This window comes from Natrix helvetica (genome assembly GCF_964273705.1).
Source record: "Natrix helvetica genome assembly, chromosome: 9".
Taxonomy (NCBI): Eukaryota; Metazoa; Chordata; class Lepidosauria; order Squamata; family Natricidae; genus Natrix; species Natrix helvetica.
Window position 1 is genome coordinate 23,423,751 of NC_138560.1, and position 27,322 is coordinate 23,451,072.

Here is a 27,322-nt window from a genome sequence, read left to right on the forward strand (position 1 = left end):
CAGTTCAGTGGTTTTGCTCCTTGCGTGACTATGAACATGTTAATTGAACCTTGTGTCCTAGATACCTTGTTTTTTCTTCTACGACTTTGTCTTTTTTAAGCATCAGTTAACCCCATCTTATTCACGCTGGAGTAGAGATGGGTAACAAACCTGCTGGAACATTTCAATTCTCCTTTTCTATTCCTTTCTCCAGATATTTACAATTTTTTAGCATTTGTCTGATGGTACTTATTTTTGAATACATTCCTCCTACCATACATATTTTACGAGCAATTTCCCTTTTTTTCACACACCATTTCTGATTGGAAAAACTACTTTCCAGAACCAAACGAGTATAAAAACCAAAAAAAATAATTGCATTCTGGTTTGTCTACTTATTTAAGAGATGCAAATTAGGCTGGTGTATATTAAATAGGAGTGAAACATACATTCCACAGCCACCAGTATATTAATTCAGATTTGGCATAAGAGTTCATTGGAAACTGTGATGACAAGCGATTAACTATTTGCCATGACATCACAAGGAGCTTAACACAGGGGTGAAATGCTACCGGTTCGGGCTGGTTTGCCCGAACCAGTAGTAAAAAATGCTACTGCTTCACAGAACTGGTAGTAAAAAAAGTTTTTTAAAAAAGTTACGACAATTGCACGTCGCACGGCTGATTTTCAGAACTTTTATTTTTATTTTTTTGGCATTTTTTTTTACTACAGATTCTCTGGAAACGCGGGAGTGGAGGCATTTTTGCTCCCAGCAGGCTTCCCTGAGACCTGCTCGGCCAAAAACGGGGGTGTGGGTACTGAGAAAGAAAGAAAGAAAGAAAGAAAGAAAGAAAGAAAGAAAGAAAGAAAGAAAGAAAGAAAGAAAGAAAGAAAGAAAGAAAGAGGGAGGGAGGGGAAAAGGAGAGGAAGGAAGGACTGTAAACCTGGCACTAGACGCAGCTTCAGAGGATAATCCAGGGCTGGAAGGGATCTGGAGGTCATCTAGTCCACCCCCGAAGGACATTGTTAAAGTGAGTTTCTGTCTTTTGATCTCTCACTTACGTGACTATATAGCCATGCCCACCCAGTCACATGACCCCCACCAAGCCACGCCCACATAACCAGTAGTAAAAAAAAAAATAGATTTCACCACTGGCTTAACATCATTTGGCTTCCAATGCTCCCACCCCACTTTTGTTTCACTGGGCTTTGTTAAACACAATGAAGTGATTTGGAGACTTACAAGGCCCAGCAGGTGGCAGCAGATAGCTGGCCTTGTTGAGTTCAAAAAGCTAAGCAGGACTCTTCTTGGTTCGTACTTTGATGGGAGTAGTCAAGAGATTGCCTCCCAGAGATAAGGGTGCTGATTGCTGGAGGTCTTCAATAAAAGATTGGACAGCCATTTGTCCAGGATGACATAAGATCTCTTGCCATGGGCAGAGGTTAGACTAGAAGACCTCCAAGGTCCTCTTCAGCCCTATGAATCTTCAATTCTATTATTTCAGGACTGTTGGCTAGGTAGACTTGGAAGTTTGTTCACCCAAGGTCTGAAGGTAGTGCAATAAAGGAAACTGCTTAGAAGAAACTTTGTGCGTCTTTCTTGGTTTGTTAGCCTGACAAAAAACAAACCTTCCATGAAAAATGATCCTGTAGCCTCTTGAGAGATGGAGAACTCACAACTTCCAAGCTCCACTGCTGTACCGATCATCCATTTCCATCAGAATGTTGGTAAGGAAATTTCTTTTCATATGTGAGCAAAATCTAGGCACAGGAACAACTCTTGTATATGATCCTTTTTATTGCATTCATTCATTCATTCATTCATTCATTCATTCATTCAGGGGTGGGCTTCAAAAATTTTAGCAAGGGGTTCTCTGGCTGATTGCAGGGTAAGCATAGCCATGGTGGGCATGGCCTAGTCAGTCTCCTGCACCAAAAGAGGGGGGTGTTTTTGCCCTCCCCAGGCTCTGGAAGCTTTCCTCAAACCTCCAGGGGGGGCAAAAATGGCCCCCCAGGCTCCGGAGCCCCTCTGGAGGCCGGAACAGGTCCATTTCCAGCCTTTCCTAATTTCCAGTAGGCATGTTTTTCACCCTGCCCGAGCCTCCGCACACGCCCTGCACTTACCTGCATCCAAAATGGGCCGCGTGGGGGCTCCTGGGAGGGGCGGGGTGGGTAGCGCCAGCCAAGAGTGGGTTTTGGGGGTTCTCTGAACTGCACAGAATCTTAGCTAGAAGTCCTCCCGAACTGCTGCGAACCTCCAGCAGCCCAGCCCAGCCATTCATTCGTTCGTTTTATATGTCGCCCATCTCACTAAAAGTGAAAATAGTTAGTGACTATGGTACTCTTTGTGTAATGAACACAAATGCCATATTTTTCTCAACCTTTTTTTCTCCAGACTAAGTATCCCAAGTTCCTTTCGTCTGTTCTCAAACTCCTGTGCCTTCTTAATGGCTCCCCTCTGTACCTTTTCCAATTTCTCAACATTCCTCTGAAAGACGTTGAGCTTGTCGATCAGGAAGGTCAGCACTTCGGTTCAAATCCCTACCGTTGCTTAGCAGAGTGAGCTCCCGTGACTTGTCCCAGCTTCTGCAAACCTAGCAGTTTGAAAGCACGTAAAAATATAAGTAGAAAAACAGGAACTACCTTTGGTGGGAAGGGAACAGTGCTCCGTGCGCCTTCGGCATTGAGTCTTGTTGGCCACATGAGCACGGAGATGTCTTTGGACAGCGCTGGCTCTTCTGCTTAGAAAGGGAGATGAGCACCGCCCTCTAGAGGCGGGAACAACTAGCACATATGTGCAGGGGAGCCTTACCTTGAAGCAGCCTACTGCAGAACACTGCTTGTAATGCTTCTGCGCCATTTTAATCTTCCCACAATCTTTGAGAATTACAAGAAAACGTCCATTACTAAAAGTGAGGCCTGAACGCAGGCTTGCCTGGTCTTATTCAAGCCCTTTGCTCTAAGTACTGATGAATTGTTTCTACTCCATCCCCTTGAGGCGGTTGTTTACACAGTGCCCAGATGAGAAGTTTGAAAACACTTGGCCAAAGCTGGAAGGACTCTGATGATTTTTCATTTTCTTTCCTTTGCTGACTGCGATGGAGTTGGACAACCCTCTTTCAGAAATTCAACTCCTGGGAGAGAAAAAGGCTCGCACAGACAGTGGTGTTTATGATCTCTGAGTCCCGTTTCTCTGCCCCATTATTGGCTTCATTATTTCTTTGCGTATCTCCTTCAGTTGTCTCAATGTCTTTTGTTCTCTCCTCTGTTCTTTCTCCTCTCTCTGATCTGCTGTCATTGTGCTTGGTACAATTAAGGCAACTAAATCAGCCTCGGCAGGCAGGCTGAATCCTCTCAGCTTCTTAATTCTCTTTCAAGACTTGAATTTCATCAAAGTTCTGGCCTTTTGTTCTCAGAGGTCTTGGAATTATCAGGAAATGTTCAGCCAAAAGCATTTGCAAGGTTGGAGGTGGGGGTGGGGTTCTTTAAAACTTGAGATGTAAATCTCACCATTTCCACACTTTTCTATTCTAAAGATTCACAGATTAAGAGTTGGAAGGTCATCTAGTCCAAATCCTTGCCCAAGTAGGAGATCCTACACCATTTCTGACAAATGGCAGTCCAATCTCTTCTTGAAAGCATCCAGTGATGGAGCTCCCACAACTTCCAAAGACAACTTCTGTTCCATGGGTTGATTGTTCTCATCGTCAGAAAGTTCCTCCTAATTTCTAGGTTGAATCTCTCCTTGTTCAGTTTCCATCCATTGTTCCTTGTCTGGCCTTCGGGTGCTTTGGAAAATAGCTTGACCCCCTCCTCTCTGTGGCAGCCCTTCAAATATTGGAAGATTGCTATCATGTCTGCCCTGGACCTTCTCTTCACTAGACTAGCCATGCCCAGTTCCTGTAACCATTCTTCATATGTTTTAGTCTCCAGTCCCCTAATAATCCTGGTTGCTCTTCTCTGCACTTTTTCTAGACTGTGGTGACCAAAACTGGATGCAGTACTCTAGGTGTGGTCTTACTAAGGCTTTATAGAGTGGTATTAGTACCTCATTTTATCTTGATTGTATCCCTCTGTTAATGCAATTTAGGATTGCGTTGGCTTTTTTGGCTGCCACCGACCACTGCTGGCTCATATTTAGCTGGTTGTCCTTTAAGACTCCAAGATCCATGTTACAGTCACTGCTATTAAGCCTGGTTTCACGCAATTTATATGGGTACTTTTGGTTTTTCTTACCTAGTTCATATACCAAGTTCAGGGTTAGAGAATAGTTAGGTCGTGCTACGTAACCCCTAGTCCTTCTTTTCATTAAACTAGACATACCCAGTTCCTGCAACCGTTCTTCGTGTGTTTTAGCCTCCAGTCTCCTAATCATCTTTGTTGCTCTTCTCTGCACTCTTTCTAGAGTCCCCACATCTTTTTTACATTGTGGCGACCAAAACTGAATGCAGTATTCCAAGTGTGGCCTTACCAAGGCATTATAAAGTGGTATTAACACTTCATGTGATCTTGATTCTATCCCTCTGTTGATGCAGCCTAGAACTGTGTTGGCTTTTTTGGCAGCTGCTGCACACGGCTGGCTCATCTTTAAATGGTTGTCCACTAGGATTCTAAGATCCCTCTCCCAGTTACTACTATTGAGCAAGACACCATATATACCAGTGATGGCGAACCTATGCCATGCATGCCACAGGTGGCATGCGGAGCCGTTTGTCAGGGCACGCGAGGCGCTGCCCTGTCAGCTGGCCAGGGCACATGCGGACGCTGGCCAGTTGATTTCACCCTTTTTAAAAGCAATTTTTCGCCCTCCCAAGGCTCCAGGGGCTTTATAGGAGCCTGGGGAGGGTGAAAAGAGCCTCCCACACACCCCTGAGGCTCTCCGGAGGCTTCATGAGCTTCCGTAAAGCCTCCAGAGTGCAAAAAACCAGCCCTATGGGCAAACTGGATGTTCGGGAACGGACTTCTGGTTGGCTTGGAGGGTTGCTTTGACTGCGCCGGAGGCTTCAGGGAAGCCTCCTGAAGCCTTCGGAATGCTTAAAACGACCCTCCAAGCAAAGCGGAAGTGACTTCCGGTTTGCTTGGAGGGTCATTTTGAGCGCTCTGAAGGCATCAGGTAAGCCTCCTGACAGGCCCTGAAGCCTTCGGAGCACTCAAAACGACCCTCCAAGCAAACCGTAAGTGGTTTGCTCGGAAGGTCATTTTGAGCACTTTAGAGGTGTCAGGGAAGCCTCTTGATGGCCCCTGAAGCCTCCGGAGGGCATCCGGGGGGTGGGGGAGGCTGTTTTCGCCCTCCCCAGGATCCTATAAAGCCTCTGGAGCCTGGGGAGAGTGAAAAAAGCATGTAAAAATGGGGGGAGCACCTGTAGTGCACGCATGCGCACTGGGGGTGTCATGCATTGCATTATGGGTGCGGCATGCCCACACATAAACCCCCTGCGCTCACCACTTATGGCACATGAGCCAAAAAAGGTTCACCATCACTGATATATACTGTACCTGTGCATTAAAGAGAGATCACACCTAGAACTAAAGATAACTTTCCTAACAGTGAGAACAATTAATCAATGAAACAGCTTCCCTGTGGAAGTTGTGGGTGTCCATCCATGGACAACCATCTATCCAGAATGCTATAGATATCCTACTTGAGTGGGGGGTTGGACTGGAGGACCTCCAAGGTCCCTTCCAACTATTATTTTATGTACTGTATCCACTGAACTGAGTGGTTTTTGTTAAGGATTGGGCAAGACGCTTGTTGAAAGCAATGCTCAGGAGTATGTGTGAGCATCTATCTTTGAATTGTCAAAGTAGCCATACCTGTTCCAAAGTCAGGCCATGTGGGGGAGGGTAGCCTGGATTCCCAGGAGAGAGGCACTGCATTCTGGAGGACCAAGAATCAGCAAAGTTCAGATAGTTTGGTTGGGAGGGCCAAGGCAGCTCATCCCTAGAAGTTCTCAGCGTCTATTTTTAATGATGCAAGTAATAGCTTTAGCTTGGCAGGATTTATGTCTACAGGTGAAGGATAATTAAAAATATGTTTAGTAGTAATTCTGTGTGTATCCCTTCATTATTGAAGCCTGACAGGCAGCTGCTTCAGAAACTGCTCCCTGCCGTGTGTGTGTGTGTGTGTGTATGTACATGTGCATGCACATCCAAGCAACATTCCTATTGGGATTGGGATTGCCAGTGAAATATTGGAAAACATCTTCAAATACTTCGATACAGGGCTATACCCTCTTTTGGGAAAACTATTCTATCAAAGTCAAGCCACCAAAACTCAAAAAAAAAAAATCCTCTAATTTACAGAAGTGCCCTTTCTACTTATATCTTTAAAATAAATCCATTGATGGGTCTCTCACCTGGTTGATTAATTTTCCCAACTCCCCTAATGCATAAAAAAGGGAAAGGGGGAAATTATTTCATTCCACTGCTGTTTTAAGCCCCTTTGGAGACTACACAAATGAATATCGGGGCTTTTCAAAGCATCTCCTTCCCATCAGGCGAAAACCTACCATAGATTTAATCTCTGGTGTTTTTGGGCTCAGCTAAGGAGATCCTGCTGAGAACCTTAATGGGCCTTTGCTATGCAGTGCAAGGATAGAGCTTCGGAGTGTCCCCAGCTTCTGAATCAGTCCTAGTGTCAGTTTCCCAAGAACCAAGAAAGAGAAGTAGAGTTACTTCTGAGTACTTTCCTTTATTGTTCCACACCTATAGACAGAATCTTGCCAAATTAAAGCAATTACTGGCATCATTATAGATATACTCTAAGCCAGTGATGGCGAACCTTTTTTGGCTCACGTGCCACAAGTGGGGGGAGCGCAGGGGGGTCGTGTGCGGGCGTCCCACACCCATAATGCAATGTGCGATCCCTCCAGTGCGCATGCGTGCACAATGCGCAACCCCCCCCCCATTTTTACATGCTTTTTTCGCCCTTCCCAGGCTCCAGAGACTTTATAGGAGCCTGGGGAGGTCGAAAAGAGCCTCCCCCGCCCCCCCACCCGGAGGCCCTCCGGAGGCTTCAGGGACCATCCGGAGGCTTCCCTGAAGCCTTCGGAACGCTTAAAACCACCCTCCGAGCAGACCAGAAGTGACTTCCGGTTTGCTCGGAGGGTGGTTTTAAGCGTTCCGAAGGCTTCAGGGACCGTCCGGATGGTCCCTGAAGCCTTCGGAGCACTCAAAAGGATCCTCCAAGCAAACGAGAAGTCACTTCCGGTTTGCTCGGAGGGTCGTTTTAAGCGCTCCGAAGGCGTCAGGGAAGCCTCCGGACTGTCCCTGAAGCCTTTGGAACGCTTAAAATGACCCTCCGAGCCTCCAGAGGGCCTCCGGGGGGGCGGGGGGCTCTTTTCACCCTCCCCAGGCTCCTATAAAGCCTCTGGAGCCTGGGGAGGGCAAAAAATGGCTTTTAAAAAGGTGCCATAGGTTCGCCATCACTGCTCTAAGCATTGCTAGGGAGGAGCCTTCTTCACACTCTTTCTCCCAACAAAACTATCTAAGCATTACCGTATTTTTCAGGGTATAAAATGCACCTTTTCCCCCCAAAAAAGAGGGTGAAAATCTGGATGCATCTTATACACTGAATACAGCATTTTTGGCCTCCCAAAACCCTGTCCCCTTCACAAAAATGGATGTGCAGAGGATTTGGGAGGCCTGGGAGCTGGGGAGGGCAAAAACAAGCTAAAAATGGGCCATTTTTGCTCATTTGTGCCCCCCAGCCCTCAGGAGCACTCTACAAGCCTCCTAAAGGCTATGCATGCCCTTTTTGTTTTGGCAAAAACATTTTTTGCTCAGTTTTGCTTGTTTTTTGCTCGTTTTTGTTCATTTTTTGCTTGTTTTTGCCCCCCCAGCCCCCCCAGAGCACTTTGCAGACCTTTCAAACTCTCTGCATGCCCTGTTTTTTACAAAAAAAGTGAGGCATGCAGAGGGTTTGAAAGGTCTGCAGAGTGCAAAAACTTTTTTTAAAATTTACCTCTTCAAAATTTTGGTGCGTCTTATACTCCAAAAATACAGTATCGCTTTGCCCTCTAGAATGCAGCCCCCCCTCCTGAGGATCCAGACTACATTCCACCACACCCAGGGACCTTCTCAACCTATTTCTATTTCCTCTTTGATATTTCCTAAAAGCCTGATGAATCCATTCAGCCATCCATCAATTCCCGTTAGGTTACCCAATTAATGGTGAATCAATGGTGGTTTTGTATGACCCCTGACCCTTTCATCTTCTGAGCCCATTTCCCTTCTCTGCTTTGTTCTCACCTTTACCTTTACCTTTTATTTCGATTTTTATACCGCCCCCTCTCCCCAAAGGGACTCGGGGCGGTGTACAGTCAAGTGAAATAGATAAAACATTAATCCGATATCTCTTTCCAGCCAAGGTAGCTATAAAAATAAAATACGGATCATTTACTGTAAAAGTTTATTGATAGAAAAGGTGTGGAGGGTGTGGGGTGGAGAATGAATACTCCCTTTGCAGTCATGTTTCTATCCCACAATAGATGTTTGGTGTTGGTTTTTTTTTTTGTCATCTTTGTTTTGATAAGAACAGGAACAATGCATTTCTAGAAACCATGCATTCATTTATAAATGTTCTCCTTGACATTTCCAATCATGCAAACCTAGTAGCAATCTCTGAAGATGCCCAGGAGTTTTGAATATTACAAGGTTTCAAAGGAGAAGTGCTATTTATAGTGGGAATCGGAAATACAAATTATTTACCCTTTCATGAAATGCATAGCAACAATCTTTCCCTTCCCCATGGACAGTAAGAATGCTGCAGTCTAACGCCACATCAGGCTGTAAGGTTCAAGTAAGGATGATTTACAACCTGTTGAGTTTACAAAGTAGAAAGATGCGCCACTTTCAAAGTAGCTCAAGTCATAATTACATTCACTCAAAGCAACATTCAGAAAATGCACAAAAATGATTTAAAAAGATCAAAACAAAACAAAACAAAACCAGAAAGCTATGTGTTGTAATATTTGTTGTCTTCTTAATGCCTTTCCTTGTTTTCCAGCCTAAAAGAAAGTTGGGCCAAAGTCATATGTAGACGCTAAAGCTTGTCCATCTCTCTAACAGCAGGTTAACTCTCCAAAATCTGAACAGTTGAAGAGTGACAGAGCTCACTGTAACAGCAATGCCAAAAAGGCATTAAGAGTTGTTAGCCTAATCTTGCGAAGCTTTTCTCTGGTAATATTGAACGGCAAACTGGGGCATACAAAACCTTTGCTAGACCAATTCTCGAGTACAGCTCATCTGTCTGGAATGCATATCAGACATATGAGCGAGTCCAGAGATATTTCACGAGAAGAGTCCTCCACTCCTCTGTTTGCAACAGAATATCTTATGCCACCAGGCTTGAAATTTTGGGCTTAGACAACTTAGAATTTTGCCATCTTCGATCCGACTTAAGTGAAGTACACAAAATTATCTGCTACAATGTCCTACCTGTAATGACTACTTCAGCTTCAACCACAATAATACATGATCACACAATAGATGTAACCTAAGGTAAACCGCTCCAAACTCGGTTGCAGAAAATATGACTTCAGCAACAGAGTGGTCGATGCCTGGAATGCACTACCTGACTCTGTGGTTTCTTCCCCAAACCCCCATAACCCTAACTTTAAACTGCCTACCGTTGACTTCACCCCATTCCTAAGAGGTCTGTAAGGGGCGTGCATAAGGATACCAGCATGCCTAACATCCGTGTCCTATTGTCCCCATTTATTTGTACCCATTCCCTGTATGCATAATCATGTTTATACTTATATTTGTTATCTTATACATGCTTGACAAAATAAAAAAAGAAAGAGCCAATGTAGGATTGGAGGTGGGAGGGAGAACCTCGATTTATAAATGAATTGGATGTAGCTAGGAGAGCAGGAAAAGAGAGCACACACATGCATCCTTCTGTAAGAGGCTGAAGCTGGGCAGTGGCTTAGGAAGTGACCAGGTCCTCTATTCTAAGCCTTCTTCCCTCTTTCTTCTCATCCTGTGACCCATCATGGAGCTTTCTAAGGTATTGAAAGGAATGTTCAATACCTTTGCTAAACCTTTGCTCTGCCTCTGCCCCCTACCTTGCATGAACAAGTCAAAACCAGGATGCCACAAATGCACAGCAGCATTTTTAGTAGAAAGGAGGGGCCCCAATGTTAGAAATAAAGACATATTACATGCAAGGGAACTTGGAAATATGCAAAAAGAACTTGTTTCATAATTCATCAGTAAATGGCATAGGACAGGTCCCGTATCACTGCAAGCTCTAAGGCAGAATTCTTCAAAATTTGCAATGATATGTGGACTTCAACTCCCACAATTCCCCAGGGATTATGTTGCCAAGTTTGGAAAGAACATTGCTTTGGGGGATCCCTCCCCCCCTGAGAAAAAGTCAAGGCAGTAGGCATTTCTTCAGAGGATGTCAATAAGTTAAGGTAGAAGGTATGATTATGTGATCAAAGGTCTGTTTGTTTTATTTTATTATTTTCTTTGTATACTGACTTTATGGTTTTTACTCAAGGTGGCATACATGTCTTCCCCACAACCACCCTGTGGGGTGGGTTGGGCTGAGGGAGAATAATTTGCTCAAGATCTCCCAGCTGGCCTTCATGGCTAAGGCAGGACATGAACTCACGGTCTCCTGCTTTCCTGCCTGATGCCTTCACCATTAGACCAAACTTGCTCTTTTTTATTTTTATGAACAATAAACGATAGTACACTTTTTGCTATCTTGCTGCTAAATGAACAGATGCTAAATACTATAGCTGGATAAAAATGGTTTTTCAAAAGTTTCCACCAACATTTTTCTTTGGGTGCAGAAAAGCTGGATGTATTATTTCTTTAATCTTCCTCGGGAAAGATTCTTCTTCCTGTTCTCAAAAGGAGAATGTTTCCTTACTAGAAGCAGTTGCTCTCCCCCCTCCCCAACTGGAAAAAGTCCACGGAAGACCTCCTCCTAGGTCTTTCTTCTAAAATTTAAGAGAGGTGGAGGCTGCAAAGGCTGGGGATGTTTTTATGCAGAAGAAATTATAGCATTTATACATGCTCCTTCAAGTACGCGTGGCCTTTTCATCACTCACCAAGGGCCAAGAACATCACACTTTGCTCATCTTCCTATTTGAAAAATGGTCTGAAACTAAATTATTGTTCATCAATTTGAACTGTAAACTGATAGGGAAAAATGCAGGGGGGTGTTTCATGTGATGACCTTGGGTCCCTGCTGGAAAAAACTGCAAACCCTCTAATGCAGTGATGGCAAAACCTTTTCAGAACTGACTGCCCAAAGCGGAACATGCATGCATGCAGGCTCCGGAGCACCAGAAACCCGAAGACCAGAAGGGGAATGGACTAATTGACCTCTAAAGACTCTTCCATCTATAATTCTATGAAATGACATACCCAACTTGATTCGGTCGAAATATATTGAACAGCTACTATGAACATTAAAGTCCACATCGAACAGCTTATCTGGCTAATGATTATGAGAAATTAAACCCAATATATATATATGGACGGCAATGGGTTGATAAAGGCTGGTTTATGATGACCCTAACATGCTCTCAAGAAGTCACCCACCCTGGACAGAATTGAAACTGTGATATACTATGATCTAAAATAACTGTGATATAAAATATGCAAGTTGCTATTGAAGTATGTGTCTTTATTTTCTACAGGTCTAGCTTTCCTTATTTTAAATTAGATGTGTTTCTCATTGAAGTGAACATAAGATCTACTGTACCCACTGCAAGAACTACATTAGTAGCATTAATATATAATTTAGAGGTTTAAAAAGCAGACAATGGATATTACATCTCATTAGTGGAAGCACTAATGAGGTGGGGGATAATGCAGGTGTCTTCTTAGTAGGGCTTCTTTCCAGCATGGAGATCTTTCTATTGGTGATGGTAGGGACCAAATCTGGGATTTGTTTTGCATACAAAGCACATGTTCCACTGCTGAGTTACCATAGGAGAAATATCTTGAAATTCTTCTGGGAAACAAATTTGGCAGATAAAGTATCTGTACTATCAACCTCTATTGGAGGAGAGACTAATCCAAAACTTTGACTAGATTGTAGCAATCTAGCCTAGATTTCTTATGGGTTTATGTGCCTATCTGTATATGCATGTATACAGGAGTTTATGCCAGCTTCAGATATTGATCTCTATTTCCAATTTGAACAATGCCAATCAAGGCATTGCTTTTGTTGGAAGCTGGCTGGGAAGATTGCAGATGCTGATCACCATAAGAAGGTCCCATTCTAGAGCAAGACCTGAGTTGTTGGATTCTGTGGCTAAATATGGGCACTTTCACCACTTGCCATGTCATGAGAGGATGCAGCCTTTGAACACATGTCTCATGTGTCTGATTGTCAACTATATGTCTCTGTTAGGCTGAAATGCTGAACATCTCTACTTGAAAGAACAGCTGACCAGATCTGAACCTCAAATTGTCTTATTTCCCTTTGGGCTTGAACTGGTACATCGTGAGGAGAACTGCTAAGTTTATAGGTAAGGCAGTTAATCTAAGAACATGTTACTGGTGCCAGCTTGTAAAGCGTTTCCATGACTATTATCAAGCTGACATAGAAAAGGGAGGAGAATTCCATGCATACCTTTGGCCAGAATCAGAACTCATATTTCTGCAGCTGGTGTGTGAGGTGCACAAGTTCATAGCCTGTCTCAGCACCTCATTGGTGGATGTGATTTAAGACACAGACGGTGGGGAGGGGAGAAACAGGGTAAAATTCAAACGTCATTTATTGCTCCACAGCAGAAGAAAATACCAAAATGTTACTCCGAATAAATGACTGGATTTCTTTTGAACTTTGTCTTGAGGTTCATAATTTACTTAGGGCATCTTTTGGAAACTACACAACAGGTAGTCAGGGGAGATATTTTAAAAAATTTCCTACCAGTTCTGTGGGTGTGGCTTGGTGGGAGGGGGTCCTGTGACTGAGTGGGCATGGCCAACTCGATGTCACTCACGGCCACAGCCACTCAGTCACAGGACCACCACCATCAAGCCACACCCATAGAACCTGGCAGAAAAAATGGGTGTATGAGAACGAGAAGGGCTCATAGTGAATGTTGTGGCAGAAAGAATCTGAACTTTTCTCCCTCCATTCACAGTGGAGCTGCTGCTTCCTTTATGCCCCCTAGGCCACCTCCCTCCCAGGGACTACCTTAAAGTGACAGACTGCAGCAGCTCCGCTGTGAATGGAGGGAGAAATGTTCAGATTGGGTGGGTGGGTTGAGCAGCCGGAAGGCCCAAGCAAGTGGCTGGAAGAGATGAGCAGTGACTGGGCGACCGAGTGGGCAGTCCAATCCAGTCAATCCGAACAGTAGTTCATTTAGTGCCCAATCAAAGTTACAACAGCACTGGAAAAAGTGAGTTATGACTGTTTTTCACATTTATGACCATAGTTCCGGGGTGATGTGATCACCTTTTGCAACCTTCTAAACAACAAAGTCAAAGGGAAAGTCAGAGTCACTTAACAACCATGTCATTCACTTAACAGCTGCAGTGTTCACTTAACAACTATGGTAAGAAAGGTCATAAAATGGTACAGAATTCACTGAACAAATGTCTCACTTAATGACAGAAATGTTCAGGCTCAGTTGTGGTTGTAGGTTTAGGACTACCTGGATATCAAACAAATTTGGATATCCTCTAAAGACATGTATTTTTCTGACTGTTGAGTCTCTGTATGTAGCACATGCTGTATATATTTAACTTTTATTTCTTTTATCTTGTGATTAGATCCTCTATTTTATTTATATATATATATATATATATATATATATATATATATATATATATATATATATATATATATATATATATATATATATATATATATATATATATATATATATATATATATATCCGTAAGACTGCTCAATTAATAAATACCTATCTATTATGTTGACCTCTAGTCTTTAAGACTAAGGTCACCCCAGATGTACGGGATGCTAGGACTCATAACCAGACATTTGTCCCTGATTATAGACATGTGACATCTGGTGAAAGCTCTCCCAAGGTATCTCACCTGACTTCCAAGAAGGTGTGCCACTAATTGAATTAGAACCAATTGCAGCCCCATTACAATTAAAATGCAATTACATGAGCAAATTGCATTTCATTTGGCTGCAACAAACAAACATCTTTTATCACTCAAAAGAGAGAGAAAATGTCATTTTCCAGTATGTCATTTTCAGCCTGTCTGAAAAATACTTTATCTTATTTGAGTTATATTTAACATGGAACTGCAGGGAAAACTTTGCATATGAAATGTTGAACTGCATTTTCAATCAGTTGCAAAAATAAAAAAAATAGAAAAGAACAACAAAAAAACCACACTAGTTTCAGTAAACAAGACACTTCAACAATAATTGCAAACAAGCAATTTGCAATCCAATTCTGTCGGGAGGGGTGTGAAGCAAAGTAAGATGTGAACTATATAAAATACTGAGTGCGTGATTTGAGTGGGAAAAATCTCAATTTGCAAAGGGGGCGAGAATAAAATAACTTAAACAAAGACGTATAAAATGCCATAAGGCTAAAATGTTGGGGCATTGAAGTGTGAATCCAAATTAAGTCTGAATGAATCTATTCAAATGTATATGAAGCATTAAGAGCTTGTATCCAGTTCAGACACAATTAGCTCACTGTGATGAATCTGTTATTTGAGAAAATATTTCTGTGTGGAATCCTGAACTATTTCATAGCTAGGAATGCTGGTGAATTCACTTTTGATGAAATTCTATGTCAGTGACCAGGTCTGCTCTTTCCAAGGTCACAGAGAGAAGACCATCCTTCTCTGAACTTAATGATGATTTGATTACTCTGATCAATGATCTCTTGAGAACGAGACTTGGGAACTGGTGGATCTCTCAGTAGCCAGTAATTGATCATGGATATTGGTGGATAGGGAGAGGTTGGCTCAGTGGCTAAGACACTGAGCTTGTCAATCAGATAGGTCAGCAGTTCGGTGGTTCGAATCCCTAGCGCCGTGTAACAGAGTGAGCTCCCGTTACATGTCCCAGCTTCTGCCAACCTAGCAGTTCGAAAAATAGGAACCATCTTGTTGGGAAGGTAACAGCGTTCCATGCACCTTTGACATTGAGTCATGCCGGCCACATGACCATGGAGATGTCTTCAGACAGTGCTGGCTCTTTGGCTTTGAAACGGAGATGAGCACCGTCCCCTAGAGTCGGAAACGACTAGCATATGCGAGGGGAACCGTTACCTTTTACCTGATTGATGGATATCTTTGTGGGCTGGAATTTAAAGTTCAGGTTTACATTGTGGCAACAAGGACAGCAAAATAACATTATTTCCCCAACTTTATGGCATCTGCTAATAGCCACCTGGGTCCATATTGAAGGTGATCCAGTCCTAGCTAGGCAGGGATGGCTGCAGGAACATCTGCATGTATGCTGTGATGAATATTGGACTCCAACATGTCAGGTCCAGATCAAGTTCTTTATGGAATCAGATTAAAAATCAATAATATAAAACCCCTGAAATCCCTGTGGCAGTGACACAATCATACAAGCCACTTTGTGACCTCTGAGTCATCTCCAGGCCCATGGACAGAACCATGGCTTCAATGCATTTCAGAAAAATAACAAGGAAGAGCTCAATCTTATTTCCAAGAAAATAGCAATAGCCTTTAGACTTACATACCGCTTCATGGTGATTTACAACCTTCTCTAAGTGGTTTACAGTGTTAGCATCTCACCCCTAACAATCTGGGGCAACCTTGAGCCTGGTGAGATTTGAACTGCCAAATTGCAGTTAGCAGAAGTAGCCTGTTGTACTGCATTCTAACCACTGGGCCACCAGGAATGGGAGGGAGCCACTAAAGAGAAGGCTCTTCTTTTAGGGCTTAGACCTCATCAGGTTTGGCTTTTGGTTCTTCTTTTTGATTAATTATATTTGGTTTTCTTGATGTCAGTTGCTATCTTCTTAATTATTTAATTGAAAGCTACCTATTGTTGCTATGGAGTCAGGCAGCCTTGAAGCTAAAATAATAAATTAAGTAATTTAAATAATGGTTCTGTTCATACTTAACAAAACCATGGCTCCATGGTACTTTCCCTTCAAACTGTTTAATATATACAGAAAGCCCCGAGGTTCATCATCTGAAGATATGGGGTTCCATGTCAAGGATATGCTGATGCGACTGAAAAACTTTCCATTCTTCGTTGTCTTTGGTTGACCTTGCAGGTTTTGCTTTTTTTGAAAAATAAAAACCCAATTGAAAAACATTTGCATTCAAAACTGTAATGGAATGTTGTCTGGATTAAAAGAAGAAGAGGGGAATGCATTCCAGAAAGCAAGAGACAGCACAGTTTAGACAGTCTGCATGAGAGAAAGAGGGTGAAGACAGCTCCTCCCTAATTGTTTCCAAAGTATATTCTTTATGTGCTGGTAGTGTGCTTGACAGCAAGTTTTCTATCCATATGTGAAAAATAAATAAAGGCTTAAAAGGATCTCAATGTGTCATTTTTGGTGTTTGGAGCCTGTCATACACTGGCATAAACATAAGATAAATAAACACAGGTATCAATCTGTTCCAGAGGTTATTATTTCTTTGATTCTCAAGTATTAGATAGATCTCCCTTCAAATTAAGTTCCTCTGAATTCTAATAAAGCTAATGTCTCATTCAATTCTTGATAACTTCATGGATACATCTTTGACATTTTCTGAGCAATAGTAGAAAAATGTTTTGACATTTGCCTTCTTTCTGAGTTGGTTTTCAATTGCTTAGCCTCACTTAAAGGCTAACGTTTCCTGATCGTCTCCAACCTAAATGTGAATATGGCCTGACTCTTTCTCAAATTAAAATAATTAAGGGGTTGCTACCTAGCCTGCATTTTCTGGTGGCCATGTTTTGTTAACCCAGGTTTAAGATTTAACATGTATGAACCAGCCCAAATATCCTAGCACTTCCAATGAATTTGGGAATGTCATATTTCTATTTCTAGAAACTTTCATGGTCTTCTGCTAACTGAGATTTGCTTGTTCATTCATCATCCTGGTTAGATATCCGGCACAGCATTAATTTAACAGACAGAGTGCTGACTGATTACATTTCCATTTTGATGGGGGTGAAGCTTGTTTAAAAATTTCATTTTCTGTCTCTCTTCTCCACAATGCCTAGTAAGCTGCTTGCAAAGCACAAAGAACAATGCAAAAGCCAAAACAAGATTTTCTCCATTGTGAAATTTAAACCCTTGTAAAAGATTCTGCATGGCCACAAACAAATGAAAGAAACAGAATCCCATATGGGTTGTTGGATGTGAAGTTAGATGTTCATTTTCATGAAGATGGCAATTAACCAGAAATTATACTCATGAATTTAAAGCGGCTCCTTTTTTTTCCTGCTCTGCAGAAGGCCTGAGCTTCAAAGCCATCCTTGCTTCAAAGTCAAACCTTCCATGAAAGACATCCCTATGATGAATCATTCAATGCTTTTAAAACATTTTTCTTTGCTTTTCCTGCTGCCAGCTATTTGCAGCTGGAATATCTGTCAGACAACCAAATATTTCGGATGTGATTTCAGAGAACGACAATCAATTTGGCTCCAGCTGGTCTCCTTCTTTGCGCACCTTTATGTGCTGTCCTTGGTGCTGAACCGGGGGTGACTCTACAGACCTGCGCCAGGGAGATTGGCGGGGGGGGGGCACACATTTCTCCATCAAAGGTCCTGACGGGCAGGTAGAGAAGGGCATCTGAAGTCCATCTCTGAAAGCCAACGGAAGACAGCTCCATCTCTCCAGAGGCCACCTTAATAAGACCAGCAGCTATGCACATGGTTGACTCATACCAGCAGCTTCAAGCACAGGTGACATTGCTCCCTGCTCTTGGCAGCTCACTCTGGGCACATGGAGTCAATATTCAGATGGCCTTTTCTGATCTAAATGAGGCTCCCAAGGGTTGCAGAAGGACAAGATGTATCTAGTTGTATGTTTTTGTTGGAACCAGAGTGGAAAGAATGGTATCAATTTAAGCTAATGGGGAATTGTGAATTCATTCCATTCACTCCCCCCCCCTCTCTCTTTCTCTCTCTCTCTCTTATTCTTTCTCTCTCTCTCTCTCTTTCTCTTTCTTTCTCTCGCTTTGTCTCGCTTTGTCTCTCTCTCTCTTTCCCTTCCTTCCTCTTTCCCTCCCTCCCTCTCTCTTCCCCCCCCCTCTCTCTCGCTCACTCCCACAATCTAGTCCACCCTGAACAGCATCACACAGCACCAGACCTGAGCCTGGGCCTGATGCACAGACCAGGACCTCAATTTCAGCCCTATTGCAACCACTGCCCTTTAAAAATGGTCACCTTGCGCCATTCCCCAAGGTGTGTGAGCACAGCTTTCAAGAATAGTTGTTGGTGAATGCTGGTGTGTCACCCAAAACATCATGGCATGCCATCTTTGACATGTGTGTCATAGGTTCACTATCGCTAGTGGGATTCAGGAAGGGGACTTCTTCTGTTGCAGCACCTGTGCTTTGGGACAGCAGTATTCATACAACCTTCAGATTGTTTGTCTTCATGTAATCTTTACAATCTCGGAGTTTCCTGAAGCTTTGAGCTAAAGACTTGGGATGACAACTTTGAGTTGGGGGTAATGCAGGGGTGAAATCCAGCAGGTTCTGGAGAACCAGTAGCGGAAATTTTGAGTAGTGTGGAGAACAAATGCCACCTCTGGCTAGCCCCAGAGTGGGTGGGAATGGAGATTTTGCAAAATCCTTCCCCTGGAGTGGGGAGGGATTTTGCAGTATCCTTCCCCTGGAGTGGGGAGGGAATGGGGATTTTCCTTCCCCTGCCAGGCCCACCAAGCCACACCCACAGACCTGGTAGTAAAAAAAAATGAATTTTACCACTGGGGTAATGTAGTTGGATGGTGGTTGTTTTTTAAACAATTCATTTCTTTTCACTGTAACCCCCCAGAATCATGTTGGTCTAGAGTGGTCTAGAAATTCAATCCCTCCATCCTCCCAGAGAGGTTGTGGTTCAGGTGGCTTATAGAACTGTGGACCAGAGAGGGCAAAACTCCTGAAATCTTCTTGGTGTCCTAAGGGACCTCCAGGGCCAGTGCATATTGCGTGAATAGCACCCTATGGCAAAAATCCAGGAGCCTCTTCAGCACACAGTGTGAGATCCTCACACTGTGCTGAAGGCACCAAGACCAGGATCTCTCTTAGCTTCCACTCTCCTCCAACCAGTTCCAAGGAAGTTTTTTTTCTCTTGAGACCATGAGCTCTGCCAAAGGAGCTGAGCTGCATCTGAAGTGGGTGAAATGAAGCAAGGTAGCTGCTTTTAACAGTGGAATCAATGATTCGTGGAGGTTATCAGCTCTTCGTTGCTAAATATGTTCGAGGAAAACCAAAAGTAGTGGAAGAATGGAGATGGCAGCTCCCTCACATTGGTTAGGACCTTTGAAAATAGAGGTGCTTTTTAATTCTCATGACTAATATCCACTGACAACTTGATCCTCCATGAATTTCTCAAAATCCTTTTCTTCGAGGCATCTAAATGCTTAGATTTAGGTTCAAATTATGCTAGTTAATCTCATGAGGTTATGATGCCTTTTTTTCTTAATGAATTGTGACATACCTCGGGTGTTTAAAACCCAAAATAATATCCCTGCTTCTTCCTCATAATCCAATTTCCCTTAATTCGGCTCATCTGTTCTCAGTTTGAGGTTATGAAATTTGCTATCTTTTGAGTAATTTGCCTTCATTTGTGTGACTCGATTAATTCATTTAACTTGTCTTCAAGGAAATGAAAATGGAAGCATCACAAGCTGATCTGCAACAGCTTGCTCCCCGGTTGCAAGCAGGATGGAAACTGTCAGGAAGCTCTGGAGGACAAACTCAGCTGCCTGCTTTTCTGTGTGATGTTCCAAAGCTGTCCTAAAAGAGCTGGGAAAGCCGTGGTAGGAAATCTTCCCTGCTTAATGGAATCTTTTCTTTGCTTGCTGCAAGCGCCACACAGGGGGAAAAATGATGACTTTGAAGATTAAAACATCTTCCGTTTTATCTTTTCACATCTTAAGTTCCATTTCTCCAAATGAGGCCTAGAGCTCAATTGCAATAGACATTGCTGGCTCTTATGACATTCAATTGTTCCTTGCATTTGGTTCATGGGTAAATATTCATTAGCCCTGTGCAATTTTGTTCATTAGCCCTGTGCAATATTGGAGAATGACTGGGAGCAAATGAGCCTCTTTGATTAGAGAAAAAAAAAAACAATATCTACATTTCCCCTGACTAGAGGGATGCCGTGGCTCAGTGGCTAAGACGCTGAGCTTGTCGATCAGAAAGGTCAGCAGTTCAGCAGTTTGAATCCCTAGCGCCGTGTAATGGAGTGAGCTGCTGTTACTTGTCCCAGCTTCCTCCAACCTAGAAGTTCAAAAGCATGTAAAAATGCAAGTAGAAAAATAGGAATCACCTTTGGTGGGAAGGTAACAGCGCTCCGTGCGCCTTAGGCATTTAGTCATGCCGGTCAAATGTCCACGGAGACAGTGCTGACTCTTCGGCTTTGAAACGGAGATGAGCACCGCCCCCTAGAGTCAGGAACGACTAGGGGAACTTTTACCATTATCTTTTAGAAACCCTACATAAACTTTGTTTTGCATAAAACGGAAACAATTCACTTATTTGTGGATTGGATGATTAGCAAAAAAGACAGTGGGTAATAGAATATAGCATGCTTTCTTTTGTAATCATAGAGTAAGAGAGCATTTTGGAATTGTACTTATTTATTTTTTTGCAAAGGAAATCCAAATCTATTTCTTTCTTTCTTTAGAAAATTTGTATTGCTGCCTACTCACACATGGTGACTCAAGGCGGCTTACAGGACATAAAAATGCAATATAAAAGAAAAAAATAGTAAAAAACAAAAATAATAAAATAATAACTCCACCCTGCCCAAGGAAGGAAGTGGCAGTGGAGTCCTTGGTGCTCTCTGAGCTTGGTTATTCTGTTTCATTATCCAGTAGTACTAGCACTGATGATGCTATCTAGCATAGTAATGAAATGCTTCCAAGAAAACAATCACACCCAAAAAGCACCAAGGTTCCAACAGTCCAATTTTTGTTTGTTTGTTTGTTTGTTTTGTCACTCATGTACAAGGTAACATGAATAAGAATAAACATGAATAAGAACACAGGAAATGGGTACAAATAAATGGGGACAGTAGGACAGGGACGGTAGGCACGATGGTCTCTATAGGCTAGTCATTCCTGACTCTAGGGGGCGATGCTCATCTCAGTTTCAAAGCCAAAGAGCCAGCGCTGTCTGAAGACGTCTCTGTGGTCATGTGGCAGGCATGACTAAATGCCGAAGGCGTATGGAACGCTGTTACCTTCCCTATTTTTCTACTTGCATTTTTACATCCTTTCGAACTGCTAGGTTGGCAGAAGCTGGGACAAGTAAAGGGAACTCACTCTGTTACGCGGCGCTAGGGATTCGAACCGCTGAACTGCTGACCTTTTGATCGACAAGCTCAGCATCTCAGCCACTGAGCCCCTGCATCCCTGGATAATCATCATCATGATCATCATCATGTAGTTCAATTTCTTAAACAGCATTTGAGGCAGTAAAAGAGAGCTGCTTCTCTCCCTCCTTGGATCCAATCCCCCGTCTCTCTCTGCCTACTTGCTCATGACTCATGCCACCTAAAGCAACACCCCCCTTTTCCTCCCACTCTAAAGCTGTGAGGACTGTCTTACTAAGGTAGCAACAATGGCTTCCATTGTGCATTTCCTTTGTACAGATGCCATTCAGAATAGTCTTGCATCCCCTTGGGCAGGGAGGAGAGAAAGGGAGTCCAAACGGATCCTTTGCTCTTGGAATGAGTAGGGCTCAGCCTGAAACAAAGACAGCCAAGGGGGAGGGAGACAATGGGGAGGGAGGAAAAAGAAAGAGTTCTAGACTGAATGCATGCTGAAGTTGTAGAGTACAAATGAATCTTTGAACAATTAACATGGAAAATCCACGAGCCAGTTTGGACTAATGTGGTGTTTCTCTATCGTCACAACTTTAAGATGTGTAGACCTCTACTCCCAGGATTGTTCCTGGCTGGGGAATACTGGGAGTTGAAGTCCACCTGTCCAAGCTGTTAAGACTAAGGTCTTATGATTAAGGTGCCAGACTAGAAACCAGGAGGCTATGAGTTCTAGTCTCCCTTAGGTATGAAAACCTGCTGGAAACTTTGGGTCAGTCATCAGAGAACTGTGAATTCTAGTCCTGCTTTAGGTGTAAAGGTCATCTGGGTGACCTTGGGCCAGTCACACTCTCACTCACTCTCTCTCAACCACCTCCCAGGTGTTAGTCCTGCAGCCATCTTTTCTTTTGGATCTTTGGCCTGCAACACTTTCTATTATTTTACTGTCCATTTTCTATTGTGGGGAAATGGGAGGGGGGATTGCAAGAAGTGAGATGTGATGTAGCCATAACAAAATTATTTCTAGAAAGCCAAGGTCATCCTTGGTCTTTACACCTCTGCACCTGACCAGAACTGGATGGGTGGAACTGCCAGCATGGCAATGGAAAATTGGACCATGTGATGGACTTGTGGGTGTGGGCGCAAGATCTTGAACTTTCAACTGGGTGGGAAAACCAGGAAGCTTTTGGATTCTGGACATTTTCCCAGATGTGCCAACGTGGCTGTTTTAATAAATTGGAACTTTGAGCAATCCTTTGCTTTGGACTCTGATTTACTTTTGGATGCTATTTGGAACCCTGACACCACTGTTGTTACTATGAGGAAAATAAGGGAAGGAAAGAGCAACTAGTGCATTCACCACTTGAGGTTTATAAAAATAATAAAGGTAGGATTGATAAAACTGAGAAAAAAATTAAGCAAGGGCAGACTTGGGCAGGGCAGAGCCCATTTTCTATACTTAAAGCTGCTCTAACTGCTACTTCTGAAAAAAATACGGCAGAAAATGAAATTCTCCCCAAAAGTCTTCCAGTGTTGGCCATGTCCACATCAGGGATATGGCATTTACTGATTGGCTTCTTTGCCCTGTCCAGTAGATTCCCTCTCCAGTTTAGGTGCCATCCCAAACTACCAGAACCTTGCCCAGCCTTTCACCAGGATGGTCGCCTTGACTGCTCTGTCCCACAATGTCATCATGTCTCAACCAGTCTGGCTGGTAGTCCATGCCAATCAGGATTATTTGCTCTGATAGATTGCACGAGCCTCCCCACTGCTAGAGAGTCTGCTTCAGGATTTCAGGACCCAGTGGACAACCAGGGGTGGAGATATGGAATCTTTCCAACCTATCAGTTGCAGGAAATGGCATGATGCAGTGGTGGGATTCAGCCAATTGGCACCACTTTGGGAGAACCAGTTGTTAACTTTCTGAGCAGTTTTTTGAACTGGCTGTTGGAAGAAATCATTAGGGCCGAGAACTAGTTGTTAAATTATTTGAATCCCACCACTGGAATAATGGATTAGGTGGCTCCTTCATCGTGTCCCTCAAATCTCATGTATTTGACCAGGATTTAAATTTCAATGAAATGGTGGAAATCCTAATTTGGCATTTAACATTGGGAATATTTGTTATACACATGCCTAATAGGTAGTCCTCAATTTACAACAGCTGATTTAGTGACCTGTAAGGATTTCCTCTCCTCCTAACTTAAGGAAGGGAAGGCTCTTGAAATGAAGTATTTCAAAAAAGAACCTTGTATTAAGCAAAAGTGACTGCAATGGGTTCAAAGCAGCGTCTGAATACCCTCAGGCAAAGACAAGTGGAATTAAAGCAGTAGAGACCCCCTCCCTTCAGCCAAGTGCAGATTCAGCCAATCCACAGGTGTGAAGGTGCCATCCTACCAGCCCCCCTAAGAAATGGATAAGCATACGTTCCCATAGCTATCATCCATTGGCTATCAAAGTGAAACAACCCACATAACCAGCCCTCCTATACGTTCCCCAAGAGGTGAGAAGATCTCAGGCCAGGATACCAGTGATAAAATACCAGCTGTCACAGGCAATACTAATGAATCAAATCCAACCCCCCCCCTCCCTTCTCCCAATTGAATGGCAGTATCACTTTTAGGGATCTGGCAGTCACCATTCGAAGTTACAACAGCACTGAAAAAGCGACTTAGGACCATTTTTCACACTTACGACCGTTGTAGCATCCCCAGGGTCAGGTGATCAAAATTCAGATGCTTGGCACCTGACTCATATTCATGATGGTTGCTGCCTGCCGACAAGCAAAGTAAATGGGGAAGCCAGATTCACTTAACAACTGTATTATTAATAATTGCAATGCGTCACTTAACAACTGGGGCAAGAAAGGTCATAAAATGGAGCAAAGCTCACTTTAAACTGTCTCACTTAGCATCAGAAATATTGGGCTCCATTGTGGTCGTACGTCGAGGCCTACCTCTAGTAGTACATTCATGTTCCTACCATAATATTTTCCTAATATAATATCTGAAAGGCATCAGACGAATCTTCTTGTGAGCCCCTCACTGTCATGAAATAAAATAACGGGTAGAAGAATATAGGTGCATCAGCTTGGTGAGGCATCCACACTTTGGGATTGCCTCCTCTCATAAACTCAGCCTGCCCCCTTTATACTGCCCCCATTTTACTCACTTAGCAATAGCAATTTTGGATTCCTTTGTGGGCGTAAGTTGAGAACTACCTGTCCATGTCCTTCATGCTATTTTGGCATTGGCATCCTTCAGTCTCAAAAGACTAGGGTATCGTGCTGTGGGAAGAGATCAAAGCTGGAGTGTCCTCTCCAGAGCACGAGGCCTGGGTAGATTAATATGGAGGATAGACTGTTACCCAAGCAGCAGATCCCCCCTCTCCACATGGCTGAAATAGTCCAATGGAACGGCAGAGTCAATCCGATCGGTTCCAGCTGCGTCATGGGAGTTGCCAGAACATGGTTGTACACAGTCACAAACTGCTTCCGGGACTCCAGCTCCGGATTTTGCCTGGAGGTTGACTCCCGAAGCCTTTTCCAGTAGTGGATGTAGCCACAAGGCAGTGGAGGTTTGTAGAGTTTCCCTTCTCCTAGAAGATGGTTCTGCCACTTGAGCTGCCGTTGGGGCATAGAGCCCTCTTCCGCCTTCAAAACCGTTGACCGTCTTCTCCTGTAACCCTGGAAAGGGGCCCTTACGAGGTGCTCCCAGCCGTGCCAGCTGAACCAAGGTTTGTTAGGGAGGTGCTACTCCTCCATCACTCACCCTTTGTCCTGGCTTGTGACAGGCAGAGCCTGGCTTCCCAAATGTTGGGCCCAGGATGGCGGGTTTATTCATGCTATTTGGGGCTGTAGTTTAGAGCCTCATCTTCTCAGTTTCTGAAGTTGCATATTCCTAACTGCAAATTTCTCTTCTCTCCTGCCCCTTTGCAAACCTGCTGAGCAATGCAAAGCTTCACTCAGGAAGAGTCCTCATAGTATGATGAAAGAGGAGCTATCACCCTTCTCCACTGATCTCCACTGCAGCCCAAACCTTATGAAAGATGTTCAGCAGTCATTTCCTCAGGCCTAGAGGAAGAGAAAGGCTATGGCATTGGTGAATTCACCTGTGGCCTCAGCTTCCCTCCTCCACTTTGCACCAGTTACTCCCACTCCCAACTGTACTTAAACAGAACTGTCACTTGGTGGTGTTTAAATTTGCTTTTATTTCCCTCCTCCCTCCCTTCCTCTCCCCTTTTCCTTTCCTGCCATCTCTTTTCAATGGCAAACCTGAAAACCAGACCTCTAGCTGACCTATAAATCTGCTCAGAAAGACTTTGTGATTGCAAATCAGGATAAAAAAGGCCTTAAGTAAATAAGCTAGCATTACTATATAGTGTTAAGGAAGCTAAAAGTGGACTTTGTGTCAGTAAAAGTCAAAGGTGATTGATGTTGTGCAGTCATCTCAAATTCATTCCCCGGGTAGCTAGGAATTCTCAGAGGTGTAGATCCAATGGTGGGATTCAATTTTTTTTACTACTGGTTCTGTGGGCGTGGCTTTGTGGGTGTGACATGGCTTTGGTGGGCATGGTCTGATGGGCATGGCAGGGGAAGGATACTGTAAAATCCCCATTTCCTCCCGATCAGCTGGGACTCAGGAGGCAGAGAATAGATGGGGGAAGGGCCAGTCAGAGGTGGTATTTACTGGTTCTCCAAACTACTCAACATTTCCACTAGTGGTTCTCCAGAACTGGTCAGAACCTGCTGAATACCACCTCTGTGTAGATCCAACCTTATGGGCTGCTGCCAGTTAGGGGATGGAGGTTTAGGAAGTAGATTGTGGAAGAACAAAGACTTCTGCATGGTGGGATGGTCAAAAAAGTTATGTATGCAATTGCAGAGGCCATCTTGACTTTTTTGACATAGTTCGCCTCGAGGATGCCCTGATAGAAGAGAGGAAAATACCAGATTTGCTTCTTCTAACCTAAGAGCAAATAACCTTGGTTGGGCTAAATCTTTGCTAGGATTTGCCAAACTGTTGAATTGGGGAAAAAATCAATATCAGTAGACTGTATCCCTTCCTCACCACCCCTCCACACACACCCCACCCCGCAGAGAGTTTGATGCTCTAAAGAAAGATGCAGAGAGCAATTATCCTTCTTATAAATCCACCAGTTCCTCAGAATTCATCAGTGTCATCTTGCCTTAACAGCATCTTGTCATCATTACAGAATGAAATATTTTGCCCGGAGACGTAGCTCTGCGTTTAGATCATCTTTTCATAAATATGAAATGCATTGGATTCGCCTGACGGTTGGCTCTTGTCATGGGATCCCAATTCCACAAGACTTCTATTGCCAGAATTTGCAAAGTTTCTGCTCTTTCTTTCTCTCTTGCACAAATATCCAGCAGCTTCTGGAGCTTCTGTTTTGATGGGGATTTTTCTTTTTCATTTTTCATAAAGCCACGTTTCCAATCCAAGAGCGGAGAGGAACTAACGCAGACAAATTAAGACAAGACCCTGTCTAAGAAATCTCTTGCTGATGTATCCTTTTGATTATGTTGTCCCAACCGAGACCCACTGAGAGTTGAAACTCATGATCCACGGATCAATTTTGGAGGAAAAGAAATCTCTGCCTATAGTTACAAATCAGACTTCCGTGCTAGGCTAACTCCAGTATTGTTACTACTACAATTGCAACTCTAAGGGAGCAAAGAATGCTGGGTATTAATTAATTTGCTTATTGGAAATATTTCTTGCCTGCCCACCATCCAGAAAATTCATGGAGGGTTATGATCTATAAAAACCAACATAAACTAATAAAAACCAAATCAAATGAATAATATGTTAATTTAAGATGCACATCCAAAAAGAACAGAGAATAGAATAAGCAAACTGCATTCGCAGAGAAGCAAAGGG

The 27,322-nt window shown here is 43.3% G+C and overlaps 1 long non-coding RNA gene across 1 annotated transcript; it reads left to right on the forward strand.

Annotated features, from left to right (window-relative positions):
* The first annotated feature begins 1,596 nt into the window (after positions 1-1,596).
* On the forward strand, positions 1,597-16,446 carry LOC309396748. Its single transcript, XR_014176154.1, has 3 exons — positions 1,597-1,707; positions 12,362-12,479; positions 16,099-16,446. It is a non-coding gene; the product is annotated as an uncharacterized lncRNA (long non-coding RNA).
* Positions 16,447-27,322: the final 10,876 nt, after the last annotated feature.